Source organism: Anomalospiza imberbis, chromosome 13 (assembly GCF_031753505.1).
Source record: "Anomalospiza imberbis isolate Cuckoo-Finch-1a 21T00152 chromosome 13, ASM3175350v1, whole genome shotgun sequence".
NCBI classification, from domain to species: domain Eukaryota; kingdom Metazoa; phylum Chordata; class Aves; order Passeriformes; family Viduidae; genus Anomalospiza; species Anomalospiza imberbis.
In genome coordinates, this window is record NC_089693.1 from 15,439,813 (window position 1) to 15,457,829 (window position 18,017).

At 43.0% G+C, this 18,017-nt stretch overlaps 1 long non-coding RNA gene across 2 annotated transcripts; it reads right to left on the bottom strand.

Moving 5' to 3' along the window:
• Positions 1 to 12,134: 12,134 nt before the first annotated feature.
• LOC137482032 (uncharacterized) lies at positions 12,135 to 15,550 on the bottom strand. 2 transcript variants are annotated; one of them, XR_011003842.1, is made up of 3 exons: positions 14,012 to 15,550; positions 12,863 to 13,687; positions 12,135 to 12,224 (listed from the first exon to the last, which is right to left on the bottom strand). It is a non-coding gene; the product is annotated as an uncharacterized lncRNA (long non-coding RNA). The 2 variants fall into 2 exon arrangements; XR_011003841.1 differs by lacking the exon at positions 12,135 to 12,224 and having other exon boundaries at positions 12,654 to 13,687.
• Positions 15,551 to 18,017: the final 2,467 nt, after the last annotated feature.

Below are 18,017 nucleotides of genomic sequence, written 5' to 3' on the forward strand. Positions count from 1 at the left end.
GCTACAGTTCTCCAATGCCAGCATTAGACTAAACTGCATGGAGTAGTAAACACAGGGAAAATACATTCCACAGCCTTTTGACAGACTTTGGGGCAGGGGCAGATGTGGCCAAAGAAGATTTCAGTACTTTTAAGGCTTTGGCAAGTACAGTCTTCATCCAGACTTGACTGCAATTGTGATTTCCTACTTTATTCACCAATTTCATTAGACACTGGCCTTCCTCCAGGTACTGATGGGGATTTTTAGGCAGTTTTCCCTTTCCAGCAATACCCAGCAGCCATCCTGGGTCTCTGCAACCGGGACACTTGTTGCCCTTCCTGGCATACCACTGCCAGCTGAGTACTCCTCAGTTGCTGTTTTATCAAAATGCCAGGACTTTGGCCAAAGCTTTTAGCTGCTCCTTAAACAAACCCTCAGCTTCAGATATCACACCCCCAATAGCACATGCTATAAAAGATAACACTGCTTAAAGCTGGAGTTTGCAGCACGTCTAGGTTATATTTTATTCTCCAGTAATGGGAAAACACTTGTGTATGTATCATCGACCTCATGTCAGCACTCCCTGAAAAACAAGTTCTGGTTTGAAGCTCCATTCTGCCAGCAGACAACTGGCAATAATGGATATCCACTGCATGATTTAATCCACCTTCCAGTTACCAAAGTCAGCCCACTTCTTTTCACTGACTGAGTATCCTTAAACTTAGATACAGATATTCATATATAGCCCAGAGCCTATTGTTGCTTGCTGAGCAGCACTCACAGGTTTTCACAAAAGATTTCAAAATTTCCTAAATTTGTTCTGTGAGTGGCAATAGGAGATGGGGGAGAAGAATGCAAATACTTTATACAATTAATTCAGTGTTACACAGAGTCAGAGCCATGCATCTGAACATCTGATTCAATTACAGACTTGAAACCAAGAATGTGAAACCCATTTAGCTTGTCCTATCCCTCAATAGGTATTTGCTACCTACTGCTATCTGCTCCATGGACAGGAGGAAAAAGGACAGATCATTAAATACTGCAATACTCAAACAATAATCTCCCAAATCCTTCACTTTGTGTGCCATTTTCTGCTCCTTAGCTCTCAGCTCTGCTCTGTTACAGGTACCCTCAGGTCTTCATTCATTTTTTTACTCCTTCCCTTGCTGAAGTGCACTCCTGCTGGCTTGTCTACACTCATCCGACTGCCAGTCACAGCTGCTTCTGGTGAAGCAGGAGCTTCTTGTCACAGATGACAAGAGCACAACTCTTCATGACCAAGTGGCCTGAAATGCATTGCACAAAGCTGCCATACTGACTGGCAGCCCCTCTCACATCTCATCCTCCTCTCTCTTCTCACTGCATGTGCCACTTGTCAGATCCTGGTAAGAACTGCCTGCTCTCACTTGCAGCACAAGGAACAAAATGCATCACAACCAATAGGTACAAAGTTGATCAGAAATCACAGTTCTTGTTTTTATTGTTTCTCTTTAGTCTATGAATCCTACAAAGAATGTGTAAAAATAAGAATCATTCCCTGTAACCCTCTATTAGTCTAGAATATAAACTATTTCTGAAAATAACTGGCAACTTGAGGGTTTAATCTCAGTGGTAATCTCAAGATATTATGTCAAAAGGCAAGGTAAATAATTACTTTGATGTTTTTTAAATTTTTAACCTATATACCAAAAGGGAAAAAAGGCCAAATTATGTAGCCCTTGTGCTCCCAGCCTTCCTAAAGGGCAATGAATGGAGGACCACAGACTCAAAGGCTCTGCATTCACACATCTTACTACAGAAGCAAGGTCTCAATGAGCTGTCACTATTGAATTTCAATTTCTAGCAAACATATTCAAAACCAGCAGAAGAATACCCAATAATCCACATGATACAGGAATACAGCAAGCTTTTACCTAAAGATAGCAAGTTTTGTCCCACACCACTCACTTCTTTATTCATTTCAGTATTTTAATATTGGTTTTCTAAAATACTTTTGGGGGTGTCATGGCAACCAGCACAACAAATTATTCCTCTTCTGCTGCTCTGAGAAACTATCCTTTTCCCCTCCCTGATGGCTACTAGCTAAATTAAGTAATGGGCAGAGACTGATAAAAATCCAAGACATTTGTTACACCTTTCCAAGCCCCTGACTCATCCCCTCCTCTCACTGCAGGTAAGCCAAGCACCAGATGCTCTTCCTCTTCTCTTAGCCAAGAGCCCTGCTCTGAAAGGAGCAAGCCTTCTTCCACTCCAGCACTCACACAACCAACCTTCTTCCCTTGCCTCCATGGAAAACTAAACCTCTTCTTCCTGTGTTCCACACCCAGCTCTTTAGAAGACAAATGTTTTCCACTTCCTTCTCTCCTGTCCGTCTCTCAGCCTCACTCAGCACCTGCTGAACTGGGAAGCACCTGTCTCTCCTTCTTATTTTAATGGCAAGATCTGTAGCAGGTGGGACCTTCCTCCAGCCCACAACTACTACCAGCAGTGCACTGCTTCCAACACCATAAGTTGCAGGCTTCCTAGAGGACAAGAGCCCTTGAAGAATTTTTCTGCAGAGCCTGAAATCTCTGTGATCAGAGAATTAAACAGGCTGTCTTAGTTGATGGGTTACTTGTGGATAATCCATATAACAGATGCAATAGAATACTGAAACTCCACTGTGCTAATTGTTCCTCTTCTGTCTCTTACCTGCAGCCCTGAGGTTTCCACCAGCTTGCTGGAAAGATTCACTTCTGCAAATACTTAATCAGATCTAAATTAAATAGAGTTATGGCAGAATAGCAAGAGGGGTGTTAAAAAGAAATTGGAGAATTAAAGAAAGGTGACATGGTGAGCCTATTTTAGCAGGAAGCAAGAGAGATGAGATTCTTCTAGCAGCTTCCCCCCTGAATACAAAACTGCAGGACTTCTCTATTCTTAATACTGCATAAACTACTCACAGGAAATATTCCCACAAGGTAAATGCAGTGTTCACTTAAGCAAAATTTACAGTCAAGCTTTCACAGCCTTCCCTCTCTTATCAGAGCATCTTTATTTACTACATGGAACATACTAATTAAGAGTGTGATGTTTTATTGCTCAAATCCTCTCTCAGACATCCTCCATAGGCTTTGTCTGTAATTGTGCCATTTACTTCCTACAGTGCATTACATCTCTGGAAATGTACAGGAACAGTGTGTGTGCAGAATACAATGGACACTCTGTACAGCATAGCTAATCCTCTGGGTTACAAGCAGTGAGATCCAGGGTTGGGAAAGGCCCCCTTGGAACCCTGTATCCTTGCCCCATGGTTCACTCAGATTAAGAATGCTCTTTGTGTTTTAATTATGTCATTCACTACTTACATAAAGTCCTTCTAGTAATCTCGACAAAAGATGATGTATAGTCCACAACACATGTGAGTATCTCCTGAAGACAGCTTTGAGAAATTCAGAGAAGGTTCCCAAACCTAGGATAGTGTTTGCACTAAGTATCTCAAAGTGACTCTTTGCTGCTGCTATTGTCTTTTACATACTTAGCCTTCTTCTCCCTATTTGAATTTATTTGCCTTAGTTTTTCTTATTAAACATTTCTGTTCTCTGGATGCTCTCTATTTGAGCTGTACCCTTGCAGTGCAACACCACCAGCTCTACTCCCTGCCTGTGTGAGGACTCTACGGTCCTACTTCAGAAAACTGCTGTTGATTTTGGTGGCCCTTAAGGACAGAATTAGGCAGCCCTAACTGAATACAGCTCTTTCCAAACCACCAGGGACCAGGGACCTTGGCTGGAGACAGCCTTAAGGTAAAAAAACAGACCTGAGAGGTAAGAAAGCCTCACTGGTGGCAGGCAGAAGAGCTGGAAAGCAGAGCCCCAATTAAGGTGGGCACCTGGTGGACTCCTTCCTGCCCAAAGGAAACCACAACTCACCTGCCCTTTCACTAGTGGTCAGCTGCTGTTAACTGCCTCATTGTGTTTGTTGTGCTCCTCATTTTGCTTCCTCATTTGCAGGTTTCTCACCTGGGGAATCCCCTAGCCCAAAGAAAATCTGCTGTTTAGAGATGAGCTATAGAGTCAACACTATCTTTGTGCAGCTACTCTGAAACATACAGGCATCTTCTTCACTTCTGTGGGTTCCGTGACCTCCAACTAGAAGGTGTGTGCTCTGACTCACAGTACTGTAATGTACACATTAACACTTTTCACACAATGGCATTAAGTGTATTATTTAATATTTTCACTATATAATCAGTAAAGCATTTCTATATGTTATTAACTATCATCACATTCCAATCTGAACTGCCTGTATGGGACTATTTCTGAAAGGTATTGCAAGTTACAACATTGAAACACAAAGAATGAAAATAAAATTAACCTTACTTATTAAATGAAGGTTTATAATTTATATACAAGTGCTGCCATGGCACTGTAGTAATTACTGCAACAAGTAATTATGCCTGCATCCTTACTTTGTCTGTACAAGATTCCTGTTGCAAGCCTCAGCCTTCAAAGTACAGTTCTGAAAAACTAGACAATTATGGGAGACAGTTATGGAAGAAGGACACAAACACGTCCCAAGTGACTGGAAGATGATGTTATTTCTCTTATTCTGAGACCAAGCATGGCAGTTCTGCACTGTGGAATAAGTACACTGTTATCAGAAAGGCCCAGTTGGTTCCCCAAAAAGCATCCCACTCACTGAAGGCGTTTATTATTAATTTTTAAATATCTAGGTTTCTTGGAAAATGCATGACATCATGTCCCTCCCTCACTGTGCTTTGTTCAGCACTTATGCTATGCAGAATCATGAAAAACTGTTGAACAGTCAGCCCTACCCCGTGGCGCTTTGCTGTCACCACTGTGGACAAGCAGTCCCTTGTTCTGGGCTGTTGTTGACCACAGTCATGGTTCAGATGAGCCCTGACGTGCTCAGCTGGACAGAAGAGCACTGGCAGCTGTGGGACAAACACATGCAATTAGCTAGCACCTGCCATGCACAGCACTCACAAGCCTCATTCAGAGCATGAAGCTGCCCCTGATAGATAAGGAGGCTACTAAAGACAGAGTAACTACACTGGAGAGAACACTACAAATTAGACAAACAACTGTTGCATTGCCTGGATATTATTAGTGAAGAACAGTATACCCCAGAAATTCAATGTAGTGTTACTAAGGGGAAATCTCCTATTCCTCCCAGGTACAGGAAGGACTAACTGCAGAGATGCTGTGGCTTCTGCTGCAGGTGTTCAGCAGCAGGAAGACAAGAGAGGGTTTGAGAAGAGCTACTCACAGATTGCACCAAAAAAGTTAAGGTGGTTACTGTTACACAGACCACTAAACCTTTCATTCCTTCCAGCTCCAGCAGGGAATCCCAAGTCTATTGTCCACTTGAAGTACAAAGGTAAGGCTTTGTCCTAAATCCAAATGACCACCAGCATGTTATGCACACTGCTGAATGTCACTGAACTCATCCTCTTACTGAACAAGGCTTTTTTTTTTTTTTTTTTAAATACACAAACCACCAAAAAGGAAATTAATCTTCTCAGGCAGGCAATGAATATTCCCACTGCAGAATGCATTAAACCACTTAACTGCTCAGAACACAAGCCCACTGCCTAGCAGACCTAGCCAGACCACATTTTCCACTACATTTTTATTTTGAAAACAGCTGAATGCACAAAACAAGTCAGTTTCATTCCCCAAGTAAATAATCTGGGCTAAGAGTAAATCAACCAATGCACTATCAGTGTGTATTCTTAACACATTCCACTTAGTGCTATTTGAGCCCTTCTATGTTTGTTTTCTTTGAATCTGAGTGAATGCATTTGATTCTGGTGAACGGTAAGTCCTCTGAAGAGCTAAGTCCACACTTCCTTTTTCAACATTTACTTGAAGTAAATTCTGGATTACGTAATTACTCTGAAGCAATATAAAAAGATGCATTGGAAATCCATGTTGCCAGTGCTCTCCTATGGCAGTTATTTAAGGAAATGGAACTACTGCATGAATTGGGTAACTAACCAATAAAACAAATGGCAAATTCTCAGTCACCTGTCTGTAAACCATCTGCATAGCTAGAATTCCCCAGGACAATGTGCTGAATAGTGCTAAACAACAAACCATGTTTGTGATATATCCACAAGCAGCTTAACAATAAGAAATAGTTCTGTAGGCAGATGAATTTAAGAAAAACTATTTCCTAGGCTAATCCGCATGGAATAACTTATGCCCCAAAAGCTGCAGCTTCCCATCACAGACACGGACCTATCCTCTAGCCACTTACCTCTTTTCAAAGGACATTTACAACATTACTTGTTTTTATCACCTGAACTCACACAACAAGATGAAAATGTATTAAGTAGAAAACAGACATGGAATTGAGTGATCCTGGCTTCCATAACAAAAAAAACCACAGCAATCAACAAATTAGAGAAAGTAGGATCATGCAAAGGAGACTCCAGAAATTTGGCTCTGGATTTTTATGCTTTGCCTTTATCAAAATTTATGTGGTGACTGCACTGGTTCCTCTATAGTCTAATGAGGTCAAGATTTTCTTTCCTTTAATTCAAAAACATGTGCTTTAATAGTTGATGCTAAGTCTGAAGTGTTACAAGCCAGGTACTTTTGATTTCAGTCATAGAAAAACCAGGATTGTAGGCTAAGGACTCTGAAGATTTGCAAAAACTACAATAACAATCTCCCCAGTCATTTAAGGAACGAGAGGAAGAAGTTTTAGAGCTCACCTTTACTGTACATAGCCATTTGCACCAAGAAGCTATTTGGTAAATATGACTTTGCAGAAAGATGGCCCATTCTCTTCCTCAAATGTGGGATGACCAGCTTGAATGACAAATGCTGGAGATTTAGGATAACTCCTAGGGAAAACCATTACCATGAAAAAAATCACCCCTGATCCTGAAAAAGCCTAAATAAATCTGAGCTAGTGAGATAATTACTGATGTGGTAAGCCTTTCATGAAGGACATTAGAGGATTTCAGATGTCTATAGTATGTGGGTCAGTGTGCAGGTCATAGAACTACAGAATCATCTAGGCTGGAAAAGACCTTAAAGATCATCCAGTCCTATCTTTAACCCAGCACTGTCAAGCCCACTGATTAATCATGTCCCTAAGTGTCACGTGAGAACATCTTTTAAATTGCTCTAGAGGTGCTGACTTAAACACTTCCCTGGGTAGCCTGTTCCAATGTCTAATAGCCCTTTCAGTGAAGAAATTTTTCCTAATATCCAGTCTAAACCTCCCCTACTGCAACTTGAGGCCACTTTCTCTTGTCCACTTATTATTTGGGAGGCTGACACCTGGCTACACACTCCTTTCAGGGAGTTGTTAAGGGCAATAAAGTCACCCCAGAGCCTCCTTCTCCCCACGTGGAAAACTAAACACCCCCAGCTCCCTCAGCTGCTCCTCATCACACTTGTGATGAGCCCTTGCTCACACTTGCTCCTGACCATTCACCAGCTCTGTTGCCATTCTCTGGACTCACTCCAGCACCCCAAGGTTCTTCTTGTAGCAAGGGGCCCAAAACTGGATACAATATTGGGGGTGCAGCAGTGCAGCCTCACTGCACTGCACTCAGTGCGGAGTGAAGGGCACTGCACACTGCACTCGGGTAACGAGTTCTGGGAAAGACAAAGAGCTCAAAGGGAATTACTCTCATATAGCTCAATGGAACACATAGGCCTGCTTCAGAACAAGCTTTCAGATAGTAAACTAAACTACTCTTAGCTTAAAAAGAAGAAACCACAGCCAGAATTTACTAAATTGATGTCAAAGGTCTCCAAAACTACACTAAAGGAGCCCAATTTTCAAAATGCCTTTGAGCCCAGTGCTCTCAGAAATTGAGAGCATTGCTATAGCTTGGAGGGACATACTGGACGATGGGGAAACTTGTGAGCCAGCTCCCAGAGCACCAGCTGGTACAGCTCATGCTTCTGAGCCATATGACATGCACAGCTTTCCCCCTCTGCCTGGCTTTCCTGGAAATAACTAAAGTTTCTGCACAGCACTTAGTCATGTGTGTGATCATTTCTGTACTTCACTCTATAAACTGAGCCTTTTTTGTAGTTTGATGACATATTTCTGCAGCTGTCCTCTGCTATAGAGGTATGATCTATCTTCTACATCAGGAACTGACTCAGGAGAGGAGAACATACTGTCATGTTAAATGATGTCACTGTCACCTAGTGTTCCTGAAAAACCCCAAGAGAACTCTCTGAAGTCTATCTGCATATCATACATAGCATCTAAATTGCATGTCGATCACTTAATCCATTTATTGACATAAACTATGCTGGTAAAAAATTACTTGCTTTTAGCAAAACCTGTGCCTGGGCATTTCAGAAAATGCAAGGATCAGATTCTCAAACAAAACACAAAGGTATCCCAGGTCTCATTCTACAACAAAGTCACTTGGTTGGACTTGAGAGTGCCTTTTTTGAGTCTAGATTACCTTCCCACATGGATTAAGTTTGGGCATCTATAAATTATTATGGGATAAGTCATCCTATCTCCATCAAAGTATCTGGATTTTAGGCATCTGTAGGGCTGATAGTCAGGTGTCAGTATGTGTGACAGTATGTCAAAGATGCCAGCACAGTGGAGCAAGAGACATGGGCCAGATGCAAGTCTTGTGCTGATAGTGGATATAGTGCAAACATGGGCAGTAAACAAGAGGAGAAGAGCAAATCACTGCTTCATAAACAGTTTCTGTTCATAAGGAATCACACAAACACTGCATTTAAGAGACTACATGTGTTAAATACATAGGAGCTCACAGAGTTTACAGTAATAAGGCAGTCAAGCAGTGTGTGTTCACAGATGAGAAAGGCTGGCTTAGCTTCTCAGGCCCTGTTTCTGGGAGCAGGATTATCTGCTAGCTAAATCTCCTTCATAGAAGAGGCAATAAAGTTCCTGGCTGCAGAAGAACTGACAGTGGTTCCAAAAGCACAAAGAAAAAAAAAAAAAAAACCAAAAAAAAAATCCCAAAGCCAAAAAACAACTCGGGAAAATCTTCCATTGCTGCCAAGAAATCCACAGCAGAGCAGGAGTTACCAAAACCTGTGGGCTGGAACAGGTGAAACAGAGCACCAGGACACTGGCCAGGGAGGCAGAACCAGGAAAAGGGACTGGTTTTCATAGAGAGGATACAGCAGTAGGAAACTAAGTCCCACAACAGGTGTTCTCAAACTCTCCCCACAGTGGGATGAAGGAGAGAACTGGAAGGGCAAAAGTAAGAAAACTTGTTTGTCAACTTAAAGATAGTTTAATCAGGAGAAGGGGAAACAAAAAACCAAACCAAAACAAACCAAAAAGAAAAACCAGTGATACAAAAGCAATCACTTAACACCAGCTACACCAATACCCAGCCAGTTCCCAAGCAATGGCAACCCCTGGAAAACTCACCCCAGCCTCACTGCTGAGCATGATGTAGAGTATGGAATACGCCTTCAGCCACCGGGGTCAGCTGTCCTGGCTGTGTCCCCTCCCAGGCTCTTGCCCACCCCCAGCCTCACTGCAGGGACAGAGTAAGAAATGGAGAAATGGAGAAAGCCTGGACACTGTGTGAGCTCTGCTCAGCAGTAGCTAAAACATCTGTGTGATATCAGCACTGCTTGGTGACAAATCCAAAGCACAGCACTGCACAGCTGCTGTGAAGAAAATTAACCCCATCTCAGGCAAACCCAGTACGAGGACTCACTCACACCCAGTTAAAGCTGACTGAACCTTGTCAACAGCCATTATCCCATGCTCAGCCTCCAGCTGCACTTGAGTAATGGTTTCCAGAGGAGTGCAATTCAGGCTTGGGTGCCTCACTCTCTTTAATGAATCAGTAAGAGACAGATTCACTTACTTTACACAAAACTCAGTGAGCTGACTTGCACAGCTTACACAGAAGGCAGTGTGGATAGACTGACTGACCACACCCCTGGGCTAGTGACCTAGATGTAGACTAAAGGCAGGAATAGAAGGAAGTTTTACGGCACAAAGACCAGTGAAGCTGAAATCTATGCTGATAAATCTTTTAAAAAAGGAAACCCACTTATAAACTCTGTGTTCCTGACACAGACCTGTGTAACACTCTTGGACACACTGCAAACTCTGCTGGATTTGGTTTTTGCAGTGCACTCCTAACCTGGGAAGCAAATTTTGCAGAGGTGGGATCTCCTAGACCCATCTATATTCAGACTCCCAAAATGGGTAGAAGTCTCCCAGTTAAGTGGACATTTTGGGTTAATAGTTTATTCCTTCAGTGGCAATCTTCAGGGAAAGCAAATATACAGATCATATGAGCCTGCTGAAAACCAGTTACTTTTACTTTACATATCACAAGTTACAGGCTCACATAAACACAATAACCACCCACATACACTTGCCCACCTTTTCAGCAACCTCTCAACTCTCTAACATCAGAGGTCTTTGAGCAATCTAGTTCAGTGTCATTCAGTCTCTCACGCTCTCTCTTTAGCTAACCTTTGAATCAAGCAGCAACAAAACAGATTTCTCTCTCTCCCTCCAAGTCCTACCTTTCCTCCACCGGCAGTATGCTTATACTCAAAAGAAAAAGGCTAAGCAGAGGTGCTTTTATGTATAATTTGTAGCTACTTTGCTAAGCTCTCATCAGCCTCATCACATAATCACTGCTCTTGAATCTCCATTACACTCTCACCTTTATGTCCAGATTCAGATTACACATAATGTTCTGCCATGGAAAGCAGCCGTTTTCTTACTCACAGAGGTTCCACTGGGATGCACAGCCACCCAGAAATACACAGTATTTCACCACCTCATGATGCTGTCCAAAATAATTTCATTTGTTCTTTGCAGTGGCTGGCTCATCTGAGAGGCAGAAGAAAAACTGACAGAATTCCCAACTGCAAATTCAGTTTGCAGTCTCACACAAATATACCAACTGCTCAACAGCAAGCATTATTTATTAATTGTACCCAAACACCATATCTTTTTATAATGATTCTGCAAATATAAAATGCTGATTTTTGAGCATTGACTACTCCAGTAGGCCTAACATACCACTCATGTGACATTATAATATCTGCTTCAGAAAGCATATTGCAAAAACATCCAGCATTTTTTGCAATATTTTGCAGTGGTATTTTCACCTGTGAGTCACTGATAACTTGCAAGCATGAACGTGAATTAATGTTATGCAACTTTTACTGAATAAGCTACTGGGTCAATTCACTCATCTAAGCACTTCCTGATGACGTGCTGGTATCGTCTGTGCTTTTGAATGAAAAGAAGCTTCGCAAAAGTGACGACACGCAATATTCACACATTGCAAAAAGCACAGAGAAGTTAAGAAACAGAAATAATAAATAGGCAAATCATAAAAGACCAAAACCAACACTGAAACGAGTTAAACCGAGCTCAAAGTAATGATTCTGTGGATTCAATCCAGTGGAAGGGATTATGCTTAATACATGGCTTCTAACTTCATCACTTTCTGCTTCATAGCTGGCAAAACCTGACAGAAGTCTGGTTACAGAGTGAAAATAGAAGTAGTAATTATTTTATGTTTTACCTTCCCATATTTGCTGTACCTTAACTTGAATATTCTCCTTTTCTTTGGTAAGCTTTATTCAACTTGATGTTGCATTTAAAATAAGTTATTTTCTTTTTCTGACCATATTCTTCACCAATACATAGCAGACATAGAAATTCATGTCATCCTTTCAAGTTCTGTGATTTTCTTAGGGCAGGAAATTTGCAATTCCCAATATTCTTAAGCTTTTACATCAACAGTTAGAAGGCCCTTTACTTGTGCAGCTGCTGATTTATGATCAGATATCTCAGATCCACTGGCCAGCAAACATAACTCCTTCACTTTGAAATTTTTTCATAGTGTGTTACAGACCACTGACCTACAGCTTGGCTCTCAATGAACTGCTCTTCTGTAAGGTAGGATGAACAGCAACCTCATGGAAATTAGAAGATAGAAAGGTAAAGGGAAGATAAAAAAGGAAATTAACAGCAAAAATCCTGAATGTTTGGTTGTAGGTCACCACTTCAGAGGTCTCACCACAGAAGAAAAGCAGGTCTGTATCTGGAAATGAACCAAGACACTCTTGTGCCCCAGCTGCAGAGGTCAGGCACACCATGAACAGGCTTGCTTGGTGTATTTGTTGATCCCTGTGCAGCTTTCGATGATGACCAGCTCATCATTATTGCAAGAAACAGCACTAGCACCTTGAAGTCCTCTTTTCCTGCTTCATGGCTGAAAGAAACTAGAGAAATAGTCTTTTACAGCTTCATACATGACATTTCTTTGATCACAGCTGTCTCACAGGTTGTCTATAAGAAAGACTGCCATGAGCATAGCAACTGCAGGTTTCTCCTGTGATCTGCTGAGATCAGTGCAATGTCTGACAGCTGAAGCAGAAACTGAATTTCAGCTAACAAAATTTCAGTTTGCTGTTCACGAAGGAGTGCCTGACTTCTGCCTCTGGCCATTCCAGTATGGAAAGGGTAATGGCCAGAAGCCACAGAACCTTATAAGCATGTAAGGCACCCCACAGCCCCCAGTCAATGTTGCCACTAAGAAATTCACAAGCATTATTTGCATACACAGTGGCTTTGATGATTCTGTGGATAGTGTCATCGTGTTCTCCCAAAAAATCCATTAAAATTGATTCAGTTTTCATACAATATCATTGCTGCTCACTTCTAAGATCTAAACTATCATTTCATGCTTTGTGACAGAAAAGGACTAAGCACTGAACAAGAAATGTGCTTCCTTTTGTTTCTCAGCTTTCAGCATTTTCCACAAAGATACAACACTACCCAGTGAATACCAATTCCCTCAGACCAGTGGGAGTGAGTCCAGTTGGGACTCTCCCTTTCCCTGCCCCTTCCATTGCCATACTGGTCACTTCAGTCTCCTACTGCAGAAATGAACAGCTGAAAAAAATAAACCTTTCAATCACTGCTCAATGCAAGACTGTGTTTAGATTTATATTAAACTCTCTTTTCCACAGCAGACACAATAGCACAAACTGATGTAGTTCACGCCAGAGAACACAATTTCTTTTGTGTTTTGAAAGTATCAAAATGCTTCTTAAATGTGAGATTTTTTTTCTTTCAGAGTTTATATCCCTAATTATACTTTTATCACTGCCATGCTAATACCTTCTCCCATTTTGTGCGCAATCATCAGTTACAACAGCACAATGGGCAATATTCTGGCATTTTGGATTCCTGTCACAGCCAGTCCAGGGAGCTCAGTGAGAGAGCACACTGCTTTCACTAGAGCCTACAGTGCTTTCTCAGCCCTCCAAAGCTTCTTGCTGTGTTTCTGCAATGTCAAAGTTGCTGACTCATAGGTAAAAATGGCTTCCTGACTTTTTTAATATTCAAGCCTTACCTCCACCTTTTGCAAAAGTACTGCCAAATGTAAGCCACTAGATATTTTTTTTTACTAAGTCTTTAACAAGTGGAGTCTTATTAGTGTTGATTCAACACATTCAAGCAATTACTTGTTGTAACATAGTGATTTGTCCAAATTCAAATGAGCTAAAGGGATTCTGAAGATGAGGCTAAACATCTTATACTCACTCTTTTATTAAGACACCGGGATGCCTGGTGAAAACTCTGTGCAAACATTCAGGGGAGAGTGTGGCTCACTTCTGGCAAGAACCTGTTCATTGCCTCCCTCTCTTCCCATCTTCCGCACTTCTGCATTATTATTAACCTGATACCAACAAAACAGTGTTAGGCAAGCTTATCTTCGAGAGAGCTGCAGGCCATAGGCTTTATAATTCCATCCCCTTTTATTCCCTTTTCTTTCCAGAGCCCCCCAAACCATGAAACCACTAAGGAAGAACCACAGGAAAGCATCAGTACAGACTGATAGAGTCTGTAAAGGTATTGGATTGTGGCTACAAGTACGGCAAGAACGCAGGCAGAGACATCTGCTATTTTTTCTGTTTCCGTTTTAGCTTGTTTCTTCTGTTTCATTGGAAAAGGAACTATTTACATAGACAAAATGAAATGAAACTACATCTCTTCATCTTACAGATGCTTTGGAGGAACTGAAACAGGGAGAGCAGCTATGTGGCCTTTTCCTGTTCTCATACAGAGCTTCCTGAGATGATATAAAATAATGTTACTTCCCCGAAGTCCACAGAACTCCTGTGGCTTACACTTCTTGTATCTCACTCACTGGATCTAACACAGAAGTGTATGAAAAGAGGAAAAAATTACTGAGCAAACTCAGGCAGAAAAAGTGCTGATGAAATATCTGCTACTATGAAACTGCATGTTTAGATCTTATCATGTTCTTCAGAACACTAAACCAATTTCTCTCATATAAAATTCCTCATATTTCCCACTCATAAAATTCTTCCTTCAGATGGCCCAATTTTGCATGTTGCAGTCTTTCACTATTATTTGGATTACAGCAAACTTTTAATTGGAGTAACAGTTTTTACACCAGTTATAAAAAGCGTTCCTACAGCTCAATTATTTCTTTATTTTGGCCATGCCACGAGTCTGGCATTTGTAGAAGGACTTTGTTCTATTCTGATTAAAGGTCCTGTTAACAGAGTCCATAAAACTATTTTCATTTCACAAAGCATTTTAGACTTTCTTGTTCCTGTAAATTAAAGCAATGAGCTATTTTGGGAAGGGGAAAACAGGGTGGATTCCATGTAAAATTATTCTGCTGCTATGCACTTGCAACTAAACAAAAATCTAAATTATGTACAATAAATATTAAAAACCTCTGCCAAAAACCAGGCTGTATTTCTTGAGTGGATAGAAAAATAGTGCCACAACAGAGGAAAAAATTCTCACCTCAGTTTGTGGGCCAGATGCCTGCAGGTAAGAACACATCAACAGTATAATCAAACAAGAAAATTAAATAAGGAGGTAAGATCTATTTTCATTACTTTTTTTGTAATCTCAGTTTCAAAATTCACTTCCTTTGGTACGAACAATTCGGGTATAAGATGTTCAACAGAGGTGAATTCGAGATTTACTATGTACTTACAGAACTTCACTTTTACAGTTAATCAGAAAAAATAACATGCAACAATTATCCGTGAACTAATAGCCAGGTAAATAGATATGATTATAAGAAGGAGTTGATAAATGGGCACAGTATTTTGTCTAGTGATTTTCCATAAATTGTTTTCGTTCTAGGGATCTAATGTAACGACTGAAGTTCCTTGCAAAGCAGACAGACCTCCTACCCCTGCTGCTTGCAGGGAGATTATTTACTACTCTTAGTTCACACAGCTGCATTTGAGATTTGCAATCCTGCATCGAAGCCAAAACTGGTTCCACTGGGCAGCTGGAATTATGTCCACGGGACAAATACACTTACTGCACACCCTGCTCTTGAACAAGCAGCGATAGTGACTTTCATACTAACTGTGTGCAAGACATGACTTTTTTTACTTCTTGTGAGCTATTAGAAGGTCAGAAGCACACTTTTGTTCATAGTTATGATTTAAAAGAGAGTAATACATGAACCCTAACTGGACTACATAAACATCTGCTGAATATCATTAACTTTTTTTTGCATATAAAAGCTTTTGTATTAAAAGTAACCTTCACAGCATTACTCTTTCCCAAATGAAGAAGGCAGCTCACAGGGTTCATCCAACCAAAGAGGGAGCAAGTTGTCATCCAAGTAAACCTCCTCCCCTGAGCCCGCAGCCCTGAACGCCACTGTGCCACATTGCCAGCCCGCTACTAACACCCGCTCCCAGTGCGGACCGCAGAACAGCGCAAGAAGCCATGGACCACGGGGAACTTGCTTACGGCCGCTGGTTTTACTTCAGAGGTACTCCTGCTATCAGCAGCTGCTATCAGGGCACGGCTTCAACCCAAGAGATCAGCTGAAAAAGAAAGTCCGCCCCTCTCCCGGCCTTCAGCTGTACCAGCCATTACCCGCTCACAGCCGCCTCTGCCATCGGGCCCGGCTGTGCACACGACGCTGCGCCGCTCTCCGCTGGCCAGAGACGGCAGGAACGTGGTGAGCAGTGTCCTGCCCGCTCACGCCATGAACACAAAACACGAACAACAGCGGATTGTCTCGCACAGAGCCCCCCGGCCACACGTACACCATCGGCCACACCGTCCACGCCGGCACCTGCCTGAAGGACGCCTCGCATGGCATGTAAAGGCCTTCCCCATTGGCCAGCCCGCCCCGAGGGGGCCGGGATAGCCAATCACAGTTCTCGTCTCTCCCGAGGGGCTCTCCCCTCACGCCGGGCAGGCGGTGTGGGCCGCGCTGAAGGCGGGAGATCCCGGGAGCTGCGAGCTCCCTGTCGGCTCTACCAGCACCTCTGCCCGGCCGGGGACCGGCCACTCCGGCCCCTCTGATCCCGGGGAAGCCACTGCTACACAGCGGGAGAGAGCTCGACCAGAACAGCCTGTGACGGGATGAGAGAGCGTCGAGGAGAGGCGGTAGGAGAGGGGCCCAGCAGCGCTGAGGAGGTTGCGTGGGCTGAGGACACAGAGAATGGCAGGGAACCTCTAGAATCCACATCAGAGCCTGCTGGTGGTTGGCAACCAGAGCAGTCCAGATCTCCCTTTTACTGTACATTTTCTGATAATTGTCCTTGATCCCGGAGTTAAGACTGAAAACTTGTGCTTAAGTATTGCCCTTTCTTCATTTCCCTAAAAATGGCCCGTTTCTTCTCAAGCTGAAAGAGCTGCAGGGTTTCTAATCTGAATCTTCTACTAAAGAACTACCAGGTAGGTCTGCTTAAGCAAAGAAAAGAATACAGTATTTCTTATAAAGATGTTTTCCACAGAATTCCTTTTTCGGCTAACAGGTAAGTCCCAAACCCCACCTTTTTGTTTGGAAATGTGTTAGCATTTCCTGTAGATCTGCTCAGAACAAATGGTATAGTACGGTATGTCTGCATCAAAATGTTCTGTCTCATTCAGCATTAAACCACATCCTCCTGCACTGGGTACCTCGTTTCTTTCTTTGCTACAGAGACAGCACCACCCTGTTCTGAGCAGACCTGGGGGCACTGTGGCCCGCACAGGTTACCCCACGAGCCTGGCCCTGAGGGGCACTGCTGCATGGCAACACAAATTCCGTTTTTTCACAAGGCACAGTGGTAGCATAAGCAAACTTCGCTCTTTAATGTGGTATTTTTACATGTATCAAACCAACTTTTTGCTCAGCCTAACACCAAAAGTGTTTGGGTTTCTGGAATAGATGTTCATTTCCACTCACGCCGCCTCAAACTCCACCAAACTTTTCCTCCAGAAAGAAAGGCTTCCAAAGCAGCCCTCCTCTGATCATCTCTGTCTCAGAGAAGAAAAAGTCTTTGCTAAAGACCTGAATTTCACAGGAATTACTCTGGAGAAACATGTTCCAGCAAAAGGTAATAGGTGTCACAAGTGCTTTCAGATCTCCATTCAGATGCATTTCTTTACTTCTACTCGGTCAGTTAATTACACATACAACTCTCTCCTTTTTTCAGGCATTAATCTCTGTAAAACTGGCCAAGCTGTATCTTTTACAAGCAGAGAATAATAATGAAACCCAAGTTATTTGCATTTGTACTTTTAAATAATTCAGAGGCTGCGAGCGCTAGAGTTTTGACAGGAAGGTGATTTCAAGTGTGTTCGCTGGCAGTTAGTTAAACCTGTCACAACCCATTACAATCCACGCCCGAGCTCCATCTGCGTAGCTGCGGACCAAACCGTGCAGCCTCGCTCTTTCCTGTCCCTTGTACCAGTCCCAACTTCACCGCGTTTTCATCTCGTAGAGTTCAGCGCCTGTTAAACTGTCCCTCGCGGTGCGGCTCTAACACGGATGCTGTCGAATCGCTCGCGTCCCTCACAGCGTGCAGGGCAGGGAGCGAAAGGCCCGGGAACTCCCCGGCCGCGCCCGGGGCCGGCGGAGGGGTCCGCGCGCGCCGCCCTGCGCGCTGCGGCCGCCGGGGCGGAGGGTGCCGGCCGCGCGCGCCGCCGGCCAATCGCGCGCCTCCTCCCGTCGGCGGGCGCTGCCCCCCGCGCGCGCCGCCCACCTGCTGGCGCGGGCTGCGGCCCCG